Below are 24,018 nucleotides of genomic sequence, written 5' to 3' on the forward strand. Positions count from 1 at the left end.
GTAATTATTCTTGGGAGTACGACTTTACAGTTGAAAAGAATGAATGTCACATAAATAAAAAAGGATTTTAAAGACTGCTTTCTAAAGCAACACAGTAAGTGGTTATGCTGTATAGTTCGTAAATACATACTCACTGGAAGGATAGAAAAAAACTCTCAATATTGTTTGGTACCCATATTGTTATAGTAATGGTCCCCAATATATCATGCCTCCTTGTCCATGTTCACGTAAACTGAGCTTGGCTATGTGATTTGTTTTGGCTGGAAAGGTATTTAAAATGTAATCAATAGATATAGACATGGGTACTTGTGGCTTGGGATAAAATTCTTGGTGACAGCATCACACACAGATTCAAAACATATTTGTATCTCAAATGACTTAGATGGAAGTCAAGATAATCTGCCCTGGAATGCTATATCAGATGACTTATAAAGTGGTTCAAAAGATGACAAAGACACTAGCACTATGAAGTTGTAAACAAATTATTTTTGTTTACAAAACTAATATGAAAGTAGAAAAAAAAGGAATGTTTTTAAGTTAATCTACTATGACTTCAAAACATGCTTGTGGGCTTCCCTGGTGGCACAGTGGTTAAGAATCCACCTGCCAATGCAGGGGACACAGGTTCAAGCCCTGGTCCGGGAAGATACCACATGCCGTGGAGCAACTAAGCCCGTGCGCCACACGTACTGAGCCTGCGCTCTAGACCCTGCGAGCCACAACTACTGAAGCCCATGCGCCTAGAGCCCGTGTTCTGCAACGAGAAGCCACCACAATGAGAAGCCCGCACACTGCAACAAAGAGTAGCCCCAGCTCGCTGCAACTAGAGAAAGCCCGCGCGCAGCAACAAAGACCCGACACAGCCAAAAATTAAAAAAAAAAAAAAAAAAAAAAAAAAATGCTTGTGAGGCTAAATAGTTTAAGTATAAATCTGATTCTTTGAGCTGAATCTCTAACTTCTTAAAATGTTTACAGTCGGGCTTCCCTGGTGGTGCAGTGATTAAGAATCCGCCTGCCAATGCAGGGGACATGGGTTCGATTCCTGATATGGGAAGATCCCACATGCTGTGGAGCAACTAAGCCCGTAGTGCCAGAACTACTGAGCCTGTGCTCTAGAGCCGGCGAGCCACAACTACTGAAGCCAGTGAGCCACAACTACCAAAGCCTGCGTGCTCCACAACAAGAGAAGCCACCACAATGAGAAGCCCACACAGCAACAAAGACCCAATGCAGCCAAAAATAAATAAATATATTTTAAAAAAATGTTTACAGTCAAATTGGCAAAAAAAAAAAAAAACCTCACTGAAAGGATGGATGATAGCTTAAAGTTGAACATGTATCTCACACCCAAACCTCTTCTTGATCTGTAGATCTGAAGACGGAACACCTTACCTGAAATATCTACGAACAAAATAAATGTCTCACCACCCCACACCCCTTAAGATAGCTACTATCAAAAACACAGAAAACAAGCACTGACAAGGATGTAGAGAAAGTGGAACCTTTGTGCACTGCTGGTAGGAACGTGAAATGGTGAAGCCATTGTGGAAAACGGTACAATGGTTCCTCAAAAAATTAGAACTAGAATCACCATACAATCCAGCAGTTGTACTTCTGGGTATTTTCCCAAAGAATTGAAAGCAGGAACTTGAACAGATATTTGTACGCACATATTCATAGCAGCATTATTCACAAAAACCAAAAGGTGAAAGCAACCCGAGTGTGAATAAACAAAATGTATATATATACAGTGGAATATTATTGAGCCTCAAAAAGGAAGGAAATTCTGACATACGCTACAGTATGGGTGAACCTTAGGAAAGTTGTGCTAAGTGAAATAAGTCAGTCCCAAAAGGACAAATACTTATATGGTATCTAGAATCCACTTATATGGTATACTGAGAGTAGTCAACTTCATAGAGACAGGAAGTTAAACGGTGCTTGCCAAGGGCTGGGGGAGACGAACGGGAAATTATTATTTAACGAATGTGGAGTTTCAGTTTTACAAGATGAAAAGAGTTCTGGAGATTGGGGGCACAACATGTGCAGACTTAACACTACTGAACTGAACATCTTAAAATGATTAAAATGGGAAATTCTGTATTCCACCACATTAAAAAAAGAAAAAAGAATGTCACGTACACCTTAAACTCAACATTTTCAAAATTCTGTTCTGTGCCTGTTCTCCCCATCTCTGTGAGCGACACATTCATTTCCTTACTTGCTCAAGCCAGAAACCTAGGAATTATCCTGGTGACCACGTCCCTATCCTTCATCCACATCAGAAAACTACAAGTCCTGCACAGCTGACCTTGAGAATACATGCGTCTTGAACTCACCTACCTCTCTCTGAGGTTGCTACCACCATTCAAGTCCAAACCACTATCACTTCCTCTCAGGCCAACTACAGGTTTTCCTTCCCCATTCCCTGCTTTCTTGCCATCCTCTAATCCACCCTGCGTGTTTAAGCCCTCACGTGACTTTCCAGGTACTTAACAGAATCGAACCTCCTTGTCAGTTCCAAGGCTCTTCACTATCTGTGGCTTGCCAACTCTAACTTCATAGCCCTCTAACTCACCCTGGTCTTCAGCCACATGGGTTCAAGATCAGGTTCTCTGAATGTGCCAAGCACTCCTTATCTCAAGGCTTTTGCATATGCCAGTTGCTCTGCCTATCTTCAGGTTAATGTCATCTCCTAAGCCAGGCTTTTCCTGCCCACCCAGGCTGAAGTGGCTCCATCCCTCCCCCTTGTTATTTTTTCTCATTTTCCCTTCATTTCTCATTATATATATTCGTTTACGTATTTACTGTCTATCTCTTCCAGTTGACTATAAGCTCCTTGAGGGCAAGGCTTGGCCCTACTTGCCATTCTTGGCACAAATAAAAAATCATAATGTCAGATGGCAAAAAGTGTTATGAAAAAAGCAAAGCAGGGTAAGAAGCTATTTTAGACGAAGTGCAAGGATGGAGATTGGTTCAAGATGGCAGAGTAGAAGGACGTGCACTCACTCCCTCTTGCAAGAGCACCAGAATCTCAACTAACTGCTGAACAATCATTGACAGGAAGACACTGGAACTCACCAAAAAACATACCCACATCCAAAGACAAAGGAGAAGCCACAATGAGGCGGTAGGAGGGGCGCAGTCACAATAAAATCAAATCCCATAACTGCTGGGTGGGTGACTCACAAACTGGAGAACACTTATACCTAGAGACAAATTACAACAAAACACAATGATCCAAAATCTATGAGATGCAGCAAAAGTAGTTCTAAGAGGGAAGTTTATAGCTACACAAGCCTACCTCAAGAAACAAGAAAAATCTCATATAAACAATCTAACCTTACACCTAAAGGAACTAGAGAAAGAAGAACAAACAAAACCCAAAGTTAGCAGAAGGAAAGAAATCATCAAGATCAGAGCAGAAATAAATGAAATAGAAACAAAGAAAACAATAGCAAAGATCAATAAAACTAAAAGCTGGTTCTTTGAGAAGATAAACAAAATTGATAAACCTTTAGCCAGACTCATCAAGAAAAAGAGGGAGAGGACTCAAATCAATAAAGTTAGAAATGAACAAGAAGTTACAATGGACACCACAGAAATACAAAGCATCCTAAGAGACTACTAGAAGCCACTCTGTGCCAATAAAATGGACAACCTGGAAGAAATGGACAAATTCTTAGAAAGGTATAACCTTCCAAGACTGAACCAGGAAGAAACAGAAAATATAAACAGACAAATCACAAGTAATGAAATTGAAACTGTGATTAAAAATCTTCCAACAAACAGAAGTCCAGGACCAGATGGCTTCACAGGTGAATTCTATCAAACATTTAGAGAAGAGCTGACACCCATCCTTCTCAAAAGCTTCCAAGAAATTGCAGAGGAAGGAACACTCCCAAACTCATTCTAGGAGGCCACCATCACCCTGATACCAAAACTAGACAAAGATACTACAAAAAAGAAAATTACAGACCAGTATCACTGATGAATATAGATGCAAAAATTCTCAACAAAATACTAGCAAACGGAATCCAACAACACATTAAAAGGATCATACACCATGGTGTATGGGATTTATCCCAGGGATGCAAGGATTCTTCAATATACACAAATCAATTAATGTGATACACCATATTAACAAATTGAAGACTAAAAACCATATGATCATCGCAATAGATGCAGAAAAAGCTTTTGACAAAATTCAACACCCATTTATGATAAAAACTCTCCAGAAAGTGGGCATAGAGGGAACCTACCTCAACATGATAAAGGCCATATATGACAAACCCACAGCAAACATCATTCTCAGTGATGAGAAACTGAAAGCATTTCCTCTAAGATCAGGAACAAAACAAGGATGTCCACTCTTCACCACTACTATTCAACATACTTTTGGAAGTCCTAGCCACGGCAATCAGAGAAGAAAAAGAAATAAAAGGAATACAAATTGAAAAAAAAAGTAAAACTGTCACTGTTTGCAGTTGACATGATACTATAGAGAGTCCTAAAGATGACACCAGAAAACTACTAGAGCTAATCAATGAATTTGGTAAAGTCGCAGGATACAAAATTAATGCACAGAAATCTCTTGCATTCCTATACACTAAGGATGAAAGATCAGAAAGAGAAATTAAGGAAACAATACCATTCACCATTGCAACAAAAAACCTAGGAATAAACCTACCTAAGGAGGTAAAAGACCTGTACTCAGAAAACTATGAGACACTGATGAAAGAAATCAAAGATGACACAAACAGATGGAGAGACATACCATGTTCCTGGATTGGAAGAAACAATATTGTGAAGATGACTATACTACCCAAAGCAATATACAGATTAAATGCAATCCCCATCAAATTACCAGTGGCATTTTTTTTAAAAACATAACTAGAACAAAATATCTTAAAATTTGTATGGAGACACAAAAGAAGACCCCGAATAGCCAAAGCAGTCTTGAGGGAAAAAAACGGAGCTGGAGGAATTAGACTCTCTGACTTCAGAGTATACTACAAAGCTATAGTAATCAAGACAATATGATATGGTACTGGCACAAAAAAATATAGATCAATGGAACAGGATAGAAAGCCCAGAGATAAAGCCACACATCTACGGTCAACTAATCTATAAGGAGGCAAGGATATAGAATGGAGAAAAGAGAGTCTCTTCAATAAGTGGTGCTGGGAAAACTGGACAGCTACATGTAAAAGAATGAAATTAGAACACTCCCTAACACCATACACAAAAATAAACTCAAAATGGATTAAAGACCTAAATGTAAGGCCAGACACTATAAATCTCTTAGAGGAAAGCATAGTAAGAACACTCTTTGACATAAATCACAGCAAGATCTTTTTTGATCCACCTCCTAGAGTAATGGAAATAAAAACAAAAATAAACAAATGGGACCTAATGAAACTTAAAAGCTTTTGCAAAGCAAACAACAAAGACAAAAAGACAACCCTCAGAATGGGAGAAAATATTTGCAAACAAATCAACGGACAAAGGATTAATCTCCAAAATATATAAACAGCTCATGCAGCTCAATATTAAAAAAACAAACAACCCAATCAAAAAATGGGCAGAAGACCTAAGTAGACATTTCTCCAAAGAGGACATACAGATGGCCAAGAGGCACATGAAAAGCTGCTCAACATCACTAATTATTAGAGAAATGCAAATCAAAACTACAATGCAGTTATCACCTCACAGCAGTTAGAATGGGCTTCATCAGAAAATCTACAAACTAAAATCTACTTGATTTTAGTCCAGAGTTTTCATCCTACACTGCCTGACAGTCCATAGTATCACTTCTACTTACTTTTCCAACCGTATCTCATACCTTCCCCACCCCAGGCAAATGGGCTGCTGCTTGTTCCTTGGACATACGCTTCATTTTCCAGAATCTATGCTTTTTGACTCATTTGCCTTCACCACCCCTACCCACCGCTGCTGCAGACTAACCGAAACCTCAACTCCAATTTCAAAAATCACCTTCTCCATGAAAACCTTCCAGATCTTCCCAAGCAGAAGCGATCATTTCCACCTCTAACTCCCTAAAGCACGTTTTTACTTTCATTGTACATTTCATTACGTTCTGTCTTATGCCCTAATTACTTGTATACTTTTTCAAGTCCCTTTTTAGCTCATAAGATTCTGGAGGACACAGACTGCATCACCTACCACCTTGCTACTCAACTATTCTTTTGTTTCTCTAAGTGCGGTCTTTGGCATCACCTGGGAGCTTCTTAGAAATCCAGAATCTCGGGCCTCACCTCAGCCCTGGAGGGTCAGAAACTGCATTTTAACAAGACCCCAAGGTGATTCCTATGCACTTGATCAAGCTCACACTAGCCACTCATTTCATACTTGACTGGTTGAGCTGACTAGAAAAAAAATTCATCAGAAACAGAATTTACACAATTCCTTCAAAAGATAATCATGAGTGAATAAAGCTTTCGTTATATAAGACTATATTAAAGCTCTGGAGTCAGCAAGGAGAAGGTTAACTATATATATCAACCTTCTGCGTGAGGAAAACAAAGTTTGCCTTGGCCAACTAAACGGCTGAGAAAATTCTGAAGTTTTATAAAGCTTGTCTACTTAAGGGTAGGAAGCCAGCAGACGACTTGCCCACTATTGCCAATAGTATAATTCTCCTTTAGTGCATCGGTTGGCCGTGAAAATATTTACATCAAAGCTTTAAAGGGTCTTCTGTCACATCCAGTAGACTTATAATACAGATGTGCTACAGACCTAAGAGTTCTCCTCCTTTAGTGGAGCAATAGTACTTCTTTCTCTGTTCTGTAACAATGCTTTGGATTTTTTTCCTACGCGGTAGACAAAGCGTAGTAAGGAAATACAGACTTGATGTGACACTCAACTCCTGTGAAGTGGGCGTTGCGTTTCCTTGGGGATGGGAGGCCGTGGCAGTTGGGACCGTCCTTCTTCAAGGGCCCCGTGCTGGCCACTAGGGGGCATCCGCACGCGAATCAAATTATCCTGAGTTCAAACAGGAGAAACCGTGCATGGGAATTTACAGGGCACCTGCCTCTATCTTCCACTCCCCCTCATAAATGGACAGGCAGCAAACATAATAATTCCATAATAGGACTTATCCCTAACCTTTGTCTTGTAACACAAGAGACACTAAGTGAATAAGCTTGAGTCTATTGCAGGACTAGGGGTAGAAGCCTGGAGCACCTACCTTCTTCTCCAAACTGCTCACTCATGATCTCAGAAATTCAAGTTAATACACCCACTGCAGAAGTGGCCTTCAGGGAGCAGGGGACAGAGAAGTGAGGCTGCGGAGGCTTGGAGCAAACAGGATGGACTCTGGGGGGCATCAGCAGGGGTGAGAAGGTCAGTCTCAGGCCACCACGCTGCCCGAGTGGCTGACCCACTGCCAGAGGACCCTCCCAGGTGGCCTGGCTTCCTCCTGCACCTGAGCTGCTAAGCGTGCGGCTCTGACCTTGCTCCCATCCTTCTCCTCACCAGGTCCCTCTGATGTCTGTGCAGACTCGAGGGGAAGTCTAGTGACAGGACAGGATGCCCCGAGGCAGCCAGGTGTGAGCTGGCAGCAGAACACACGGGGCACCCCCTCCCCTCAGCCTCACAGCGACAGGAATGTTCTCACCCTCAGAAGTTCTGCCACCCAGGCCGATAGGAAAGGTTTCACCACAGGGTTTTAATACACTGTCCCCCTTCCTCAGAAAGCACCACTTGTTTGCATGGCCCTAAATAACTCCTGCAGAAGACACAAGTGACTCTGATGTGGAGCCATGGAATCTACCACGGTCACAGAACCTGGAAACAGCTGCATGTGACCACAGGCGCATCTCCAATCCGCCCCTCAACTCTGTAGGAAAGGAAAGCACTTTACAGTAACAGGGAAGCGACTGCTTTGTTTACTGTTCTCTTTCAATTAGGAATCTGTACTCCTTGGACACCTGTTTTTCAAATACTAAATCTATTTTAAAAACAGCATTTCCAAGTTCTAAACATTTAAAAGGCACTCTTCTCTTAAGACAGAATCAACTTTAGAACCCAAGCCTTTTTTTTTCTCCCAATATGTCAGCAAGCAAAGAGCAACAGAATGGGCTGAGCAAAGCCTATGGCTCGCCCTGCGACCTGCCTTCTCAGATTTCTCCCCACAGGTTTTCAGACACCAAGAAGCGCAGTTATACTCTCCCTCCTGCAAGTCAGAGCAAGAGCCAGAGTCAGTAGCAACAGCAGAATATGCATTAAAACAGTGACAAGAAAAGCGGCTCAGACCCCCTGCCCCACACGGCCACCATCTAACCAGCAACAAACAACAAGCATCACTTTCTAGGAATTTGTTAGCGGCTGTGATCACGTGTCCTCCTTACACTCAGGTTTCCTTTGACCAAATATTACATAGCAACAACTTCGTTGAAAGGCCCCTGGGACTCACCATTGAAAAAGAAGGCTTTGTAAATGACATATCTGTTCGGTATCTGCTCTTTTTAGCACAGGCACATTTCAGAAGTTCAGCCAATGGCTGGAGAAATGTTTGGGACATTGAAAATCCCCTCTCTGGCAACAGGGCTAATCTCACGTATGAATTTTTCAGTCCCTGAGTTGAGAAGACGTATTAAATACCCAGCAACATGTTTATCTTCATTAAACAGCAAACGCCCTTTCAAACAAAATCCGACAGGACAGAGATTACCGTTCATGCTAATGGAAAGTGATCAAAAGCCCAAGATGCTTTCGTTAGCTTACTCTGAAGCCTGTTCCTGCTTGAGTTTCTCTGCAAAGTACATCAAAAGAATATAGATATCACTGGAGACTCGAAATGTTTACAGTCTTCTAGTAACAAGTGAGAAACTACTCTTGAAACTATACAAGGTGGGGAACAAAGCTTACTGCCACCTTCTCCCTGAAACACAATACAGCACAATCTATAAATAGCTCAGCGCTTCTGTTTAAATGTACAACCTCCCCCATCCCAAACATGATGGAGGTTTCCGATCATCTTGCTATTTCAAAGGAATCTTAAGAATCAATCTAACAAATTGTGGTGATTTTATGGGCTGGTAAGAGGGCTTGAAATAATGGGGAATGCCAAGTGTCTCCCACTCGAAGCAGGGCCCTATTCCTTGCTCAGATTGGAGAAGGGGCAAAGCTTTCATAGAGAGGAGCAGTTCTCTTGCCAACTAGGGCAAGCGGGAAGGTCTACCCACCAAGGGCAGTGTCAGAAGGGCCAAGGGCATTCCAGGGAGAGCGACGGCGACCTGAAGCTCTCCTCCTCTATCACACTTTCTGCACCTCTGGCCAGAGATGCCAGCTTCCCAGACCCACACAGAAAGCAGAGAAGAAGAAAGGCAGGAGGTTAGGAGTTTTCTTCTCCCCTGCTAGCATCTCTCCAACTCCAGCCTATATTCAAGGAAAAGAGACCTGGGACTGATGGACTCCTGAATCCCAGGGACTCAGCACTCACTCTGGTTCTTGGGAGCTAAGAGTTGAGGTGTGTGAACTGCATACAATTTAGCTTCTCTCATTAGACTGTCCTCTGCCACTAGAGACAGGCGCCTATGAAATGTGATACGACTAGTCCCAGAAAGTAAAATGGGAATGCAAAACATTCCCCTTCTGTCACATCAGCCTTCTTTCTCCCTTCTATCAAAACTGGCACTCTCCTGTCAGACTAAAACGACCAAGAAAGCAATGTGCAGTGGCCTTGTGAAGCTCACATGAACTGTCAGCTTGCAAAATCTTGACCAACCAGCAAAATGTTGCCACGTGTTTCCCAGAGCCATGGGGAGCTTGAGTCTGGTAACGAGGCAAACCAGCAGGAGAGAAAGACAGTTCTCACTGCGTGGACGGTGAGCCCTCTCTCATCAGGGGCTAGATGCTGCAACATTTAATTCCACGTTTAAACGGCCCACGTTTAAGCCATTATCTCCACTAGAGGGCCACGACGGAGATGAAATTGCAGCCTGATGACTTTGCTGCTGATTTAAGAATTGATCCTAAACCTTGGGGAGGGCAGGGCAGGAAGAGATAAGGTTGGGGTTAAGACGATACGCAGTTACTCAAAGGGGGCTTATCTTGGTCTAAGGCTACTGCCAATTCTACCCAAGAAGCCTCAACTCATAGAACAACACTGTTACTGAAATAAGCTCAAGGGCTTTCCCTGGTGGCGCAGTGGTTGAGAGTCCGCCTGCTGATGCAGGGGACACGGGTTTGTGCCCCGGTCCGGGAGGATCCCACATGCCACGGAGCGGCTGGGCCCGTGAGCCATGGCCGCTAAGCCTGCGCGTCCGGAGCCTGTGCCCCGCAACGGGAGAGGCCACAGCAGTGAGAGGCCCGTGTACCGCAAAAAAAAAAAAAAGCTCAAAAAATATATAACATAGGACACCTTCAATAGCCACCTGGGCTCAAAAAGTCAGTCTCAAAAAGGAGTCTCCAACTCCCCCCCTTGTTTCTTACATCCACACAATCGTCCCGTTTTGGTCAATTTTTTCCTTGTAGTGTCAATCACATCTGTCCCTTCATAATGCTCCCAAGTTTTCAAAGTCTTATTTCCTTTTGCCTGTAATAACCTCCCAACCAGGGCCCCCGTCTCTGGTTTTCTCCCCACCATCTCCTGGGCCGTGAACACAGTTGTAAAGCTAATCTCACTGAAACAAGGCTGGTCCCATCACCAGCTTGCTGAAAGATCTCCAGTGATTACGAACCCTCAGTTCAGGACCCGCTCCACAGTACTGCCCTGCTCACATTAAAACAAAGACAGGCAGGGCCCCTCCATCTCCACCGACCACCCCCCACAAACCAGAAACAAGCCCCATTTTCTAGGAATCTGTTAGTGGCTGTGATCCCTGGGACTCCCAGCATTCAGGTTTCTTTTTTTTTTTTTTTTTGCGGTACACGGGCCTCTCACTGTTGGGGCCTCTCCCGTTGCAGAGCACAGCCTCCGGACGCACAGGCCCAGCGGCCATGGCTCACGGGCCCAGCCGCTCCGTGGCATGTGGGATCTTCCCGGACCGGGGCACGAACCCGTGTCCCCTGCGTCGGCAGGCAGACTCTCAACCACTGCGCCACCAGGGAAGCCCTCAGGTTTCTCTTGATCAAATACAACACATGGAGACGTGGCTGAGAGGCCCCGTTCTTTGGTCTGACACATGTGCTGTGACCCCTCCCTACCTTTCCAGTGCGATCTGCCCCACTCTCTCTGAGCATACCGCTTTCCATATTGATTCACACACAGAGTTTCCAACCTATTTTTCACAGTCGGCTGCTATGCTGGGCTCAGCCACGCTTTGCCCCTGTCCGGAACCCCTTCTCCATTGACCTGGAGGTGGATGCTGCCGTCTGCCAGACTCCAGGACTGGAGGCAGCAGGTGCACGTGCGAGAGAGCCTGACGCAGGGGAGAGACGGTGCAGTGCAGTCGAACACACCTGGGCTGGAATCACGGCAGCATCCTGGACAGGTTAACCTCCCCTTAATTCAGTTTCTTTGTTTTAAAATGAGGACAGTAATCTCTACCTGGTTCAGGAGGAACAAGGCTAGAAGGGCAGCTGGCGCCAGGTAACACATGAACTGTGACTTCACGCAGGGGACAGACAGTGACAGGGCCGGGACAGGGCTGAAGCGTGAAAGGCTGGGCTTTATCAAGGGCTCAACCACCAGCTAGGTTGGATTTAATCTGTTCATGTCTTCATGATCTTCCACGCACTGTGGCTAATCAATGTCAGCTCTGTTATTATTATTATTTTTTTTTAAATAATGCTCTTTTAATTTTAATCAACATCTTCAAGCCAGGCTTAGTTTTTCCAAGTCTGGGTTCGGGGGCCGTCACGTGCATTCCTGTTACAAGCACAATCAGTCACGAGTGACAATTCATCGCTACGTTCGTTCATTCCTTCACCCTACAGATACTCATGGAGCACCTACCGTGTGCTGGGTGGGAGAAACACAAAAAGGAACCTGAGGATTGGAAAGGTGGGAGCTTACGTATAAAAGGCTGAATGCCTTGTCTAGGACATAGCAGGTGGTACATGCCCTTTCCAGGGCAAAGCTCTGAAGCATTGCATCGCTCGTGTAATTCTCCAAGTTTTCTCTCTCCCCCTGTGATTACAGGGAGGTCTCTAGCTGGTAGGATGAAAAGATCCATGCAGCCTGCATTGGGGAGCCATGCGTGGAGGACAGTGTCCTGCAGAGACACCAGATTCACAGCGCATGCTGACTGAGGGAGAAGGAAACTTCTACTTGGTTAAGCCAGTGAGAGTTTAGGATTGCCTCTCTGAAGCATGAGGCCCATCCTATCCTGACTAACACGATGACTTGCATTTTCTCTACTATCACCATTTGGCAATTAATCATGTGTAATAATGCCTTGTGATTCTCATATTGACTGCCCTTTACTTCTTTTGATTTCCTTAACTTTACCTGTCATCGTACCTCTTCAATTAAGCAAGGGCCTGTGAAACACGACCACCTTAGTTTATACTCCTGAGTTCTCCTTTTCACCCTCCAACTCACTTCCTCTGACCTCCCAGTTCTCCCCAAATTTAGCAGTGAGCCTTACACAGAGCAACTGTAACTCGTAATTGATGATTTAACAATCTTCCCATTAAGAAATAATCCCCCAAATATAATGACAATTATTTACTTCCATTAACTAATACCACTCTGCTGGCATGGATAATTAGGGATTAAGCACAATAGCTACTATAAAACTTCAGGGATTCATCCAGGGACCTACATCAACCATGGCTAATCACAGGTTGGCTTGGTGATCGTTTCTTACTGTGGCCCTGTTTAACGATATGCATCTGGGCTTCTAGGGTTCCCATTTAGTCATTCATTCGTCCGTCTATACGGTCCTTCTCGGAGAATCAGCAGACAGTAACAGCTATAGAAACAGACTAGCTGTGAGACCATAGGCTAGTCACCTCAACTCTCTATGCCCCAGTTTCCTTATCTGTGAGAGTTAAAAATGTATCTGGGGCTTCCCTGGTGGCGCAGTGTTGAGAGTCCGCCTGCCCATGCAGGGGACACGGGTTCGTGCCCCGGTCGGGGAAGATCCCACATGCCGTGGAGCGGCTGGGCCCGTGAGCCATGGCTGCTGAGCCCATGCGTCCGGAGCCTGTGCTCCGCAATGGGAGAGGCCACAGCAGTGAGAGGCCCGCGTACCAAAAAAAAAAAAAAAAAAATGTATCTGGTAAGCTTGTTGTTGTGAGGATTACATACATTAATACACGCAAGTACTTAGAAAGTTGTTTTAAGCACTAAGACACAGCAGTACCTGGCATGTGGTAAAGAGTGCTAATATCACTTACATTTACTGAGCACCTACTACATGGCAGGTATTACAGAAACAGGGACATAAGGTTTCCCAGTTCCCAAGGAGTTTACAATCCAGTAAAGGTGATAAATATATAAACAAATAAGTGAACTTAAGTGTTACAGAACCATATCCAGAAAGAGAGCACACACAGGTGTACACACTCAAAGAAGATGCAGACATGCGCGCGCGCACACAACTCCTGGCAACTGGTTACAAACAAAAAGGTGCTCCTTCCCCTTGGAAGAAAGGAAACTGGAAGAGTCCATGAGAACTGACAGATGAACTGAGTGTTATGATATGAATAGGTATGTGCCAGGCAAGATGGGGCACAAGGACATCCAGGCAATTAAACGTGAGAAGAGGCATAAAAACATTTAATGTATTGAAAGGTTTAATCAAATGCCTCCTATGTGCGTGTATAGCTTCGAGTACTGCAATACAGCAGTCAATGATACGGATGAGGCTTCTGCTTTCACTAACGTTCTAAAAGAGGAGACTAACAATAAACCAGTAAACAGATATACGAACCAAGGAGCTACGAAGAAAACCCAGTGGGTGAGATGGCCAGAGGGAGACTGGGGACCAAAGCATGGAGAGTGAGAGGTGAGAGCAGAGCCCGAGGTCAACAGCACACTCCATTCCTCTATTTTCTATGGGAAGGATTTTCTCAAAGCCCTCCTGGCCTTTTTTTACTTCATCCTTTTTCTTTCCCAAGGATGTGGAGTGAGGTAGCTGGCTGGAGGCTAAACCCGGCGTGGACCATGCCTCTCCTTGAGAAAATAACTCCACTGGGTAGGGTTAATCCACCACTGGGTAGAGTTAAAATGTTGAGCACGGGGTGGGGGGCTGTGCATAGAACTGGGGTCTCTTTTTCCTTCCTTCTTCACGCAGACAGTGGCCTGCAGACCCAAAACTTTCCTGCGGGTAGACTGTGATCAAGCCCAGACTAGAGAATGAGTTGGGAAGCTCTTTGGTTCCCAACCTGAGATACAACTTCTAACTCAGTTAACTGTCGTCAGTCACCGAGGTGCACCCTGGCTCCATCTGCCTTATGGTTACACTTGTATTGGTTCTCAGTTGGCTCAGGACTTGGGAAGGGAAGAGTACTCTTTGAAGATAAAGGCTTTTATACAATAAAAACCTTCCCTCCTCCAACAGACCTCAAAACTAAATTAGGAACTACTATCCTAATCTATCAAACCTGTCACCTTATTGAAAAATCCTTCCAATCTCTTACTTAATAGCTCCAAAGACATGGCTAGGGGTTTGACTGAGAGGCCTGGCCCAAAAGGTATATAGTAAGGCTAATTCAACCAAAGTAGTGAATATTGGGGGAGAAGAAGGCTGGCGGGGGGGATGACTTCAGTGCCACTGTGAAACCCTATGGTACACAGGTCATGGTCAGTAGCCACAAAGAGGAAGAAGAGGAAATGTGAAGTCTTTAGATATTCTTACCTTGTGATTTCATATCTACATTTTTTTTAAACCACAGCAGTTAAAGAATTTCTTGAATTTATCTTTTCTCTGAAGAATTTAAAAGAATTTAGTATATTTACACACTTGCCTCAAAGCTTCCTTATGAGACTGGATGAGACTATAATGTTATCATGAAGAAATATTAATGTATGGTTACTATCTACAGAGCTCAGTTCTGAGCGTTAGAGCAAAAAATAAAAAACAGATGAAGAGAAAGATAGATGGTTCCTGACCTCGAAGGCCTTACCCTCTAACTAGAAAGAGTTCAGGCCCACAAAGCATTATGTATTAAAAAAGGAAATACAAACCAAATGTCAAATAGATGGTAAAGATTTTTTAAATGTTTCAGGAGTTTAGGGGGAAAAAAGCATCTGTTGATATCAAGAGTGATTATAATGGTTTCATGGAGGATTTTAGAGAAAACATCAGAGAAATGTTAAAACCTCAACCCCACACACTGGAGAGACTGCAATTGGAAACTGCATCTCTGGTGGAAGCGCCTAGAAGGTGTGCCACGTGCACTGATCTCTGGGTGCAGCCCTACCGTGCCTGGCACTGCACTCTGCCCCGGGAGGGGTCTCCTCAATCCCTGTGGAGCACATTAAACGGGTCCTCTGTTTCCCTAGATCTCACACCGCTGTTTCCCTGCCCCCTTTCCAGCCAGGAGCAGCTGACCGCAATATACAGGAAGTACCCTGCCCACTGAGCCACCCTGCCAGGGCTGCTTGGCCACAGGGATGATGAAAAGGACAGACTCTCCGCCGACTTGGCTTTGCTGAGGCAGGGAGGCTCTGCCAGCTCTGCTGGCACACTCGGGGCCCTGCAGAATTTTACTACAGACACCGCCTCCCTCCTCGAGTCCCCAGCTCGGTGGGGACAGGAGGCAAGTGTTAATAGCAGAGATAGCAGCCCACACTCTCTACAGGAGGGGAAAGGCGGGCCAGGATAAGGTGGAAAATAAAAGGAGGCATCGGGGCTGTGCTCAACCTGCCCGGGATACACTGGCTGCCACAGTCATTATATTTTTTCTGGCTGCAGAGACATGTTGCTATGGAACCAACACATGCCATTGCTACTTGGCCTCTAGCAAATAAAATCCCAGCGCTGGCAAGAGCATTTCCCTAGATTTCCCTTAAAGGGACACCATCGAGGCCGAGCACTGTTCGAGCTTGGAAACAACAGCAGCCTTGTTCCCGGGTCCAGCCACCCCGCATATACCATGAGCTGGAGCCCAGTGACACATGTTTTTACAAGGCGGACCCGCGTGCAGCATGTGGACCTGTGTGGTACAAACCCAAGATGTGGGGATCAGCCTCTGAGCTGCTTTTTGAAAACTCACGGCTTCGGTGTGTGTTTAGTTTTCCCCCAACTGGTAAAAGCAAACAGCTTGTAGTATTTGGGATAATGATTTGATACCTCCTGACTGTCGACTTCAAGCTACTTGTGACCCAGCAGGAAACCGAAGTTGCCACAAGTGGTCGGCGTGAGTTCAGGTGGAACTTATTTTATCGCTTTACCATTTCTTACCTCACACCCCTCTCTACCAGTTTATTCTTTACTTAAAGAATAGCACAAAATAGGCAAGGAATTTAGCACATTCCCCCTTTCCTAAGGCCCTGAACTGTGTCCTGTTTTAGTCTTTATCAATCTCTTAGTTCCACAGAGACCCTTTGATTCCCTAGGTAGCAGCAGACCTCAGTGTCCCATGTTATACTTTGGTGTGCTCTGGGGATAAACCTTCTGGGCTTTTCTTGGATAAGATGAGGAAATGGAAACACTCACACTTCTAATAATGCACAATTCATGCACACGGAGTATGGGGAGACAGGAGAGATCAATTTTAGAGTAATACGCAGGCGGACGGTCTCTCAGCGAATCAGCAATCCATGTCCTAAATTCCGTACAGTGCGTTGGTAGAAAGCAGACTATCTCTGCACCCTGATAAGCAGGAAAGTCAAGTTCCTTTACAGGGACTCCAGTGAGGGCAGAAGAGAAGCCCCCATTTGTTAAGGTAAAGTGATTTAAGTTGACAAGTGGGATAAAATAACGGACACAGGCTCTCAATACTACACTTGGGCCAATCTCTAGAGGAGATGGAACGTTCTGGAAATAAGTGCACCTGGATCATCAACCTAAATGAACATGATCCAGAGCCAGGTCTGGCACAGGCGTCTCGAAAGAACCACAGGTAGGTTCACCTTCTGGCATCCCATATTTGTATATTCGCCGTAACACCCCACAACTGTGCCCTCACGTACAAAGCATAATTTTTTTTTTTTTTTTAGTGAAGAAATGTTTCTCCGAGAGTCTATGACTGCGGGCCAAATTTGCACAGCAATGCAAGAAACCTGCTAAGCCTCGCTCTGCAGGTGCAGACAGCCCTGAGTGGGGGGCGTGCCGCTCTGCAGTTGGCCAGCAAGCACCTGCAGGTGCGCCTCGGCGTCTAGCTGCAAAGCAGGTGGACCACGGAGTCTCAGCACGTGACGGGGCATTGCAAATGCGGTGGTTTGGTAAAGGTGCAAAGGAGACAAAAAATAGGCCCTCTCAGAGGAGGTCCAAAATGGGAACGTTCTGGGTACCTCCATGCAATCAACCTCTCTTGTCTTGGTAGTAACCAAGTGTGATTATTAGAAAGTTAAGTAGCAACAAGCATCACTCCTGACACCTGCCTTAGAGGGACGTTAGCATTAGTTTATCAGGATTACAACGGATTGAACTGCCTGTAACTCTGTATCCCCAGAAGGTACTGGGATTCAAAGGACAGCTCTGTGTGGGGTTGTGATGGGGAAGGGCATGACCCCACGCAGCTGAGAGTTAAATGCCTCTCTCATAATCTAGGCTCAGATGCCGGGGTTGGGGGAAGCCCTCAGGGCCTCAGCTGTCCCATCTGGACATAGGGGCTTTCTTTGCTAGATGAGCTATAACATCCCATCTAGTGCTCACATCCTATGATTCTCTGTCGTGGTGTTAAAACAAAACAGTATGTCACATGAACAAAACGAATGGGTTCTCCTTGCCCACGGCCGTGTTTCTGTGCATCAGCCACTGCGGGGGTGGGGGTGGGGCGGGAAGAAACTTCCTACCTCATCCCCTCTGCAAACTGAACAAGGTAATAGTAACGGTGGTAACAACTCAGAAGAGACAAAACCTGTGAACAGCCAAAAAGAAATGGCAGAAAAACACCAGGGGAAACCCTCCCCTCCAAAGGGAAGGGGAAATGTAATGAGTACAAAGAGTCTCTTGGTTCCAGGTAGGAGAAAACTCCCAGAGAATGAGTGCTTACAAAGTAACGTGAGTAAAAAATATATATAAAGGAGTCAAAGGATTACTCACCCTGTGAAAACAGACTGGTTTCTCTTCACCCAGAAAACGGACTAATTTCTTTGGAAAACTGGAAGAGAAAGAGATTAAAAGTAAAACATTAAATCCATCCCATAAATCAGCACAGGTATACAGGCCGGAGAGATGAGAAATCCCAGCGCCTGGCCCTCTGGTACTTACTAGGTGCGCAATTAATGTCTGATGAACGTGGACGGCCCACTGCTCGGCTGACTACTTGAATTTTAAAGACGGAGCTTTGACTAATTAATATGTAGAAAATAATCACATGCATGGTTCTCTTATCTCGAGATGCGTGAATCTTTGACAAAGGAGCGCCGTGGCGCCGCAGGTCTGCAAGTCTTGTAGTTTACCCAGCCTCCAGACGGAAGAGCCCACAGACGGCGACAGAGGCATCTGACTTCCTGGGCAAGGGGGTCCTACACAAAGAACCTGGAGAGACACCCGCACTGTGTACCGCACACACTGACCAGAACATGGCGATACTCTTAGCTCCTCAGCGGAGAGGGAGGCTACCATTTATAGGGGGAATCGAGGCCAGGTGGGCTCATCGGTTACCAGGGAAACCAGCAGCTAGGGCGGGGGCAAGCACGTAGGCAGTTACTGATTAAGGCCTATAATTAGGAGCATTGGATAGTCATGTGAGCGAAGCCGAGCCTGGTCGAGCATGGGATGTAGAGAGCAAGGGAACAGCCATCTTGAATGGCCTGACCGTACAATACATATGCCACGTATACTGTGGTGCCTGGGAAATCATTTTTTAGGAGGATCTTTAAAAATGTCGTGTCTGCACCTCCACAGTGGAGCTAAATGAAGATGTCTTCATAGTAACCAGAGCATCCCATCATGTCACTTTGCCTTCTCCCAAAATGGGGCACCCACAACTCCATGCATCCCGCACTGAAGTCCACGATCCCAAGGGGATCTATAATCAAGCTCCTACGGGAACGTGGACTGGCAGAGAGGCACCGGGGGCCACATATCAGGCGGACGGAGTAATCCCGTGAGGAAGCCACAGTGTCTGAGATAAAGTGTGGGAAAGAACCGAGATGATGTGCGTACTGGAAGAGGAAGCCTGTAAGACAAAGGGAGATAAGGCAGTGTGACAGCCACGGACCGTTTAATCTGCAGCACATAAGGGGCTAAACTCAAGATCCAAGTTTTTAAAAATTTCCAGAGACTGTTTTAAAGATGCCTTTGCAGGTTCGGCAGGGGGTGAGGCAGTGCTAGTCTAGCTCCCGAGACTGGCAAATTTCACACAATCCCAGAGCATGGGGGATTCAGCCTCCAGCTCTAAGAAGGCCACTGCTTTTCCTTCCTTTTCCCTAAAAGGAAAAGAGCACTGAGGCCTCTAGGGCTGTATGCAGTGTCTCCTCCTCAGGATGTGTCCACTGGCCAGAGATTCCCAGACCCGGCGTCTCAGAATCTTCTAGGCAATCTTCTCCTGCAGAGTCCCAGGGGGAAGCTCACCTACCCTACCGCCAGCCTGTGAGAGGAGAATTAAGGGCTACTGAGACCACGTGATTCTGCCTTGAGAAGTTTACACTCTAACAGGGAAACACGGCAAGCGGTGAAAGACGGTCCACGCTGGTAAAATCTCTGAGCACCTTCTTTTGAAAGCAACGCTTTAGAATCCACTCACGTACCTTAACCTTTTCATCCTCAAGGCAGACGAGATCTACAGTGAGATTCACCAAGACCCCAAACGCTGATCGTAGAGTCAGATCTGAGCCTGAGTCTCATTTCTGTCACCCACCAGCTGTGCGACGCGAGTAACATAAACTCTCAGAACCCTTTCCTCATTTGCATGATGGCGGCAATAGTACCGACTTCACATCATGTTTCAGGTTCTTAGTGCGGTGCTTGGCACGCAGGAGAGACTCAATAAAAAGAAAACGCTTTCACGCCGTGTGGCACAACACGTCTACAGATCTGTGACAACCGACAAGACAGAGCACGCTTTTTTATAATTTCATGATTTATCAAAGATGTGGGAGCTTGTGTTCCCTTTCTCCACCCACCAAAATGAGGTGAGAAAAATGAGAACAAAGTAAAACCATTTACTGTGAACACTCAGATAATACAGATAAGGGAGGAAGAAACCCCAAATAATATAAATCAGCAAAAGTCCCACGAATAATCACTTTGAACATTTTGGCTTCTACGGCTCCAGGCTCTCTCCTATGCTCAACTGTACAGAGTATATCATGCATATACTTACATAAATAAAATTATATACATACAATTTATTCATAACATTCTATGATAGCATTCGTATTGTTCTGCAGTCTAATATTTTACTTGTTATATTGTAAACCTCTTTTAACATGAATAAATCCATCTCCATCATTAATTGTTTAAGAGCTGCAAGAGTACTGCCTTGAAAGAAGGAACACTAAATGCATATTTGCTGATTATCAGTGTCCCACATTTGTGAGAAATGACTACACCTGGGGTGGTAGTGGGTGGTTCTTTTGCTTCTATATTTTCGGTAAGAGTCAGAAAGACAGCTTGTTGTGACCACCTAGAGGGGTGGGATAGGGAGGGCGGGAGGGAGGGAGACGCAAGAGGGAAGAGATATGGGGATATATGTGTATATATATAGCTGATTCATTTTGTTATAAAGCAGAAACTAACACGCCATTGTAAAGCAAGTAAACTCCAATAAGGATGTTTAAAAAAAAAAAAGGAAGAAAGGCAGCTTGTATAAATGTCAGAAGTCTTGGGGACTTCCCTGGTGGTCCAGTGGGTAAGACTCTGTGCTCCCAATGCAGAGATCCCTAGTTGGGGAACTAGATCCCGCATGCCACAACTGAGACCCGGCGGCGCAGCTAAAATAAACAAACAAACAAATAAATATTTTTAAAGAAATATCAGAAGTCATAACAAAATAGTGTTTTGGTTTGAGTGCGTGTAGCTGAGAAGAATACAAACTAGTACATACACCACAGAAGAATGATATCACAAATCACAATATTCAGTGAGTATCCAGTATATTGAAAGGGGACAACATTTTAAAGACTAGGGCTACTGGTGGATAGAAATGCCTATTTCAAGAGTGAAATGATAAGTCTGAAGTCCAAAAAGTGTCCCTGTTTTTCAGTCTGATTATGGTGGAGTGCCTTAAGGATACAGAGAAAAGTAAACTGAAAATTGTAAACCCTTGAGTGAACCTGAAAATTAGAATCATGCTATATGAACTTGAAAACTTAAAAAAAATCAGAATTTATCATATTTAGAAGATATCAAGAGTTGGAATGCTCATGTAGTCTCAACATTTCTAATCTAACTTCCTTCTCAAAGAGAACGGTTGGTTTGGGAAAAACATATGTGATACAGCTTAATTGAGTTGTACGACAGACACAGCGCTGTCCTTGATTGAGAAAATTTTGTCATACCTATAACTGTGACTGACTAGCATCATTTCAGGAAAATACTACTTTTGGGGGGAGGCTGGGGAAGTGAATGTATCCCCACAATCGGCAAAATGTTTAGAGCGAATTCTTCCTCCAGTTATGAATGTAACCCTTTAAAGTACTGCCAACACTGCTCCTACAAGCAGGCAGGAGGTGGGGGATTGCCAGGAAGCAGCAGAGAAAGAAAGACAGGACATACTGTGGCAGCAGAGAAATGCCAAATCAGATACCAGTGGAAAATCCTGGAGAGAACAAAAGTGGAGAAACATGGAGCTTGATTTGTGAAACCAGCTGATAACTCCTCCACACGCTATACCTTCCAACAAAAGTTCATGCCTTGTCCAGCTTATGTAATTTTTAAAGAAAGTGACAATTTGTGGTGGGGCTCATGCTCTTAGAAGAGATTTCTATGGTCCTATTTTGACCATGAGAAATAGAATCAACATTGGGAGATAAAAACTCAGACCTTAAATTTTAGCCCTGGATGCAATCAGAGAAAGCATCTCTTCAACAACTTCCACTAGGGACTTTACTGTATCAAGGAATATGGACTGAGCTACTTTTAACAGGTCTCTTTTTATGGTACAATTCAGGAGTCTCTGAGATGTTCCTAGATCTAACCATGAACTTCTTACAGGGACAAAATTTTTGCTTTGCTTCACTCTCTTGTGGTCACTGCTTTCTCCATGAGAGAGAACCACATGGTCAGGCTGTGTTGTATGCTATATAACGTCTCTTTTATGCAGGGAAACCTAATGATACACATTCTTAAATTTGCTTTTGCATCCCTTGATGATGTACATGGGATGGCCCGGAGCACATTCTGTATAGCAGACCCAGCCATGGAAAATGATGGTTTAGATTCTAATGTCCCCATCTGATTGTGTGTCTCTGGTAAATATGACCTAGCCAGGAAAACTGGACTGATACTCTCTATTCCACACTTACAATATATTTTTGGACTACTGACTTTGGAAAATTCTGTCTTGCCATTGTATAATGTCATCCTAAGTAAGCACTGGATTCCTTATTATTACCTACTACACTTAGTGGGTAGCTAATTACGCCGACAAGTTTTTATCTATTATCTCTAATCCTCACAAAATCTCTGTAAAACAGTCCCATTGTGCAGATAACGAAAACAAGGTTCAAGACAAGTGACCTAGCCAAGGTCATATAACCAGTAGGTGACAAGGCAAGAATTCGAAGCAAGGTTTGTCTGGGTTTCAAGGCCAAAGAGAAAAGAGATGAGCACCATGGCACGGAGCACGTGGATGTCTACATGAAAGTCCCAGTACATAGCATTCTGTCAAACACAAAAGACAGCACTTGCTTCCACTAAATAAGCAGGTATTTCTTTTTCAGGTTATAAAATATACAGGGGCAGCAAGTGAGGATGTTAGAACAAAAGTCGCCCACAACACTGAGTGACAGGTCATGCTCTAGCCATCCAACAGGTGCTGGGCAAGCATTCTTCAGGCAGAGCAGCAGGACCGAAGTGCTGACAGTTGCAAGTGACACAAAATGTAGCCTCGGCAAGTCGCTCTAACAATTACTTCGCATCATTCTGATTATGAGCCACAAGCATGCAATCAACAGCACAGAGATGATCTTAAATTATCTCCATCAGCATTTTACTTCAGCTATCAGAGCGTGGCAGATGGAACATACTCTCATCTGACCTAAACACAATGTTACTGACCCAAACACAAACAGGAACAATAGTGGCACAAGGGCAGTGGCCTTGCTGGATGCCATTGGTTATAATAAATGCACTTTAGTTCATTCAACTTTTCCATTTACGACCCCAGAGTAAATAAATATTGATGTGTTTCTCATCTGATACATTTGTCCACAGTCTAACTCAATAGAAAGACTTAAGTAGGCTTACACATTCTCCAGACTTAATATTGCATGTTGTACACATCTCTACAATCCAATTCCATTGTAAATTTTTGTGGGTATGCATCTCCTCCACTCAGTTGTGGCCCAGCTCTGAGAGCAGGGAATTTATGTCATTTATTTCTGTATTCCCAACATCTAGCCCTGGCATATATAGTAGACAATCAAAATATGCAGAAATGAATGAATTCTCCTCGGACCATAAATAAGAAGGCATGCTTACTGAGTGCATGAATGACCCCCAAGTTGTTCTAAGGGCAATATCTGAATTCCAAAACTTGTCTACAAATTGAAAAGATGATTATTAAATAGATACCATGAAACTCAGTAGATATCTGTTCATAGGGAGTAAAACATACAAATACAAAAATAAGGAAATACTGCCCTCATATCAACTGAAGAAAATCATTTGCAAAGGGATTCTCACCAGACTACGTTCAACATTAAGGCCTGTAACTTAAGGAGGAGAGAGTATTTTGGGAGTGGTTTCCAAGGGGAGTAATTAAAATCACTATAGGTTAGAGAACCAGATCTGGAAGAGAAATACTGATTATTAGGTTACAGGG

The 24,018-nt window shown here is 44.3% G+C and overlaps 1 protein-coding gene across 5 annotated transcripts in view; it reads right to left on the reverse strand.

Moving 5' to 3' along the window:
* The window catches only part of ATXN1 (ataxin 1), a 245,872-nt gene that overhangs the window by 172,189 nt on the left and 49,665 nt on the right, over nt 1-24,018 (reverse strand). For all 5 annotated transcript variants that reach the window (XR_011246631.1, XR_011246632.1, XM_060023597.2 and 2 more), the window contains one exon: nt 18,129-18,186. The gene's annotated coding sequence lies outside the window, so the exon portion shown is untranslated. The remainder of the gene's footprint in view (nt 1-18,128; nt 18,187-24,018) is intronic.

This window comes from Delphinus delphis, chromosome 10 (genome assembly GCF_949987515.2).
Source record: "Delphinus delphis chromosome 10, mDelDel1.2, whole genome shotgun sequence".
Classification (NCBI taxonomy): Eukaryota; Metazoa; Chordata; class Mammalia; order Artiodactyla; family Delphinidae; genus Delphinus; species Delphinus delphis.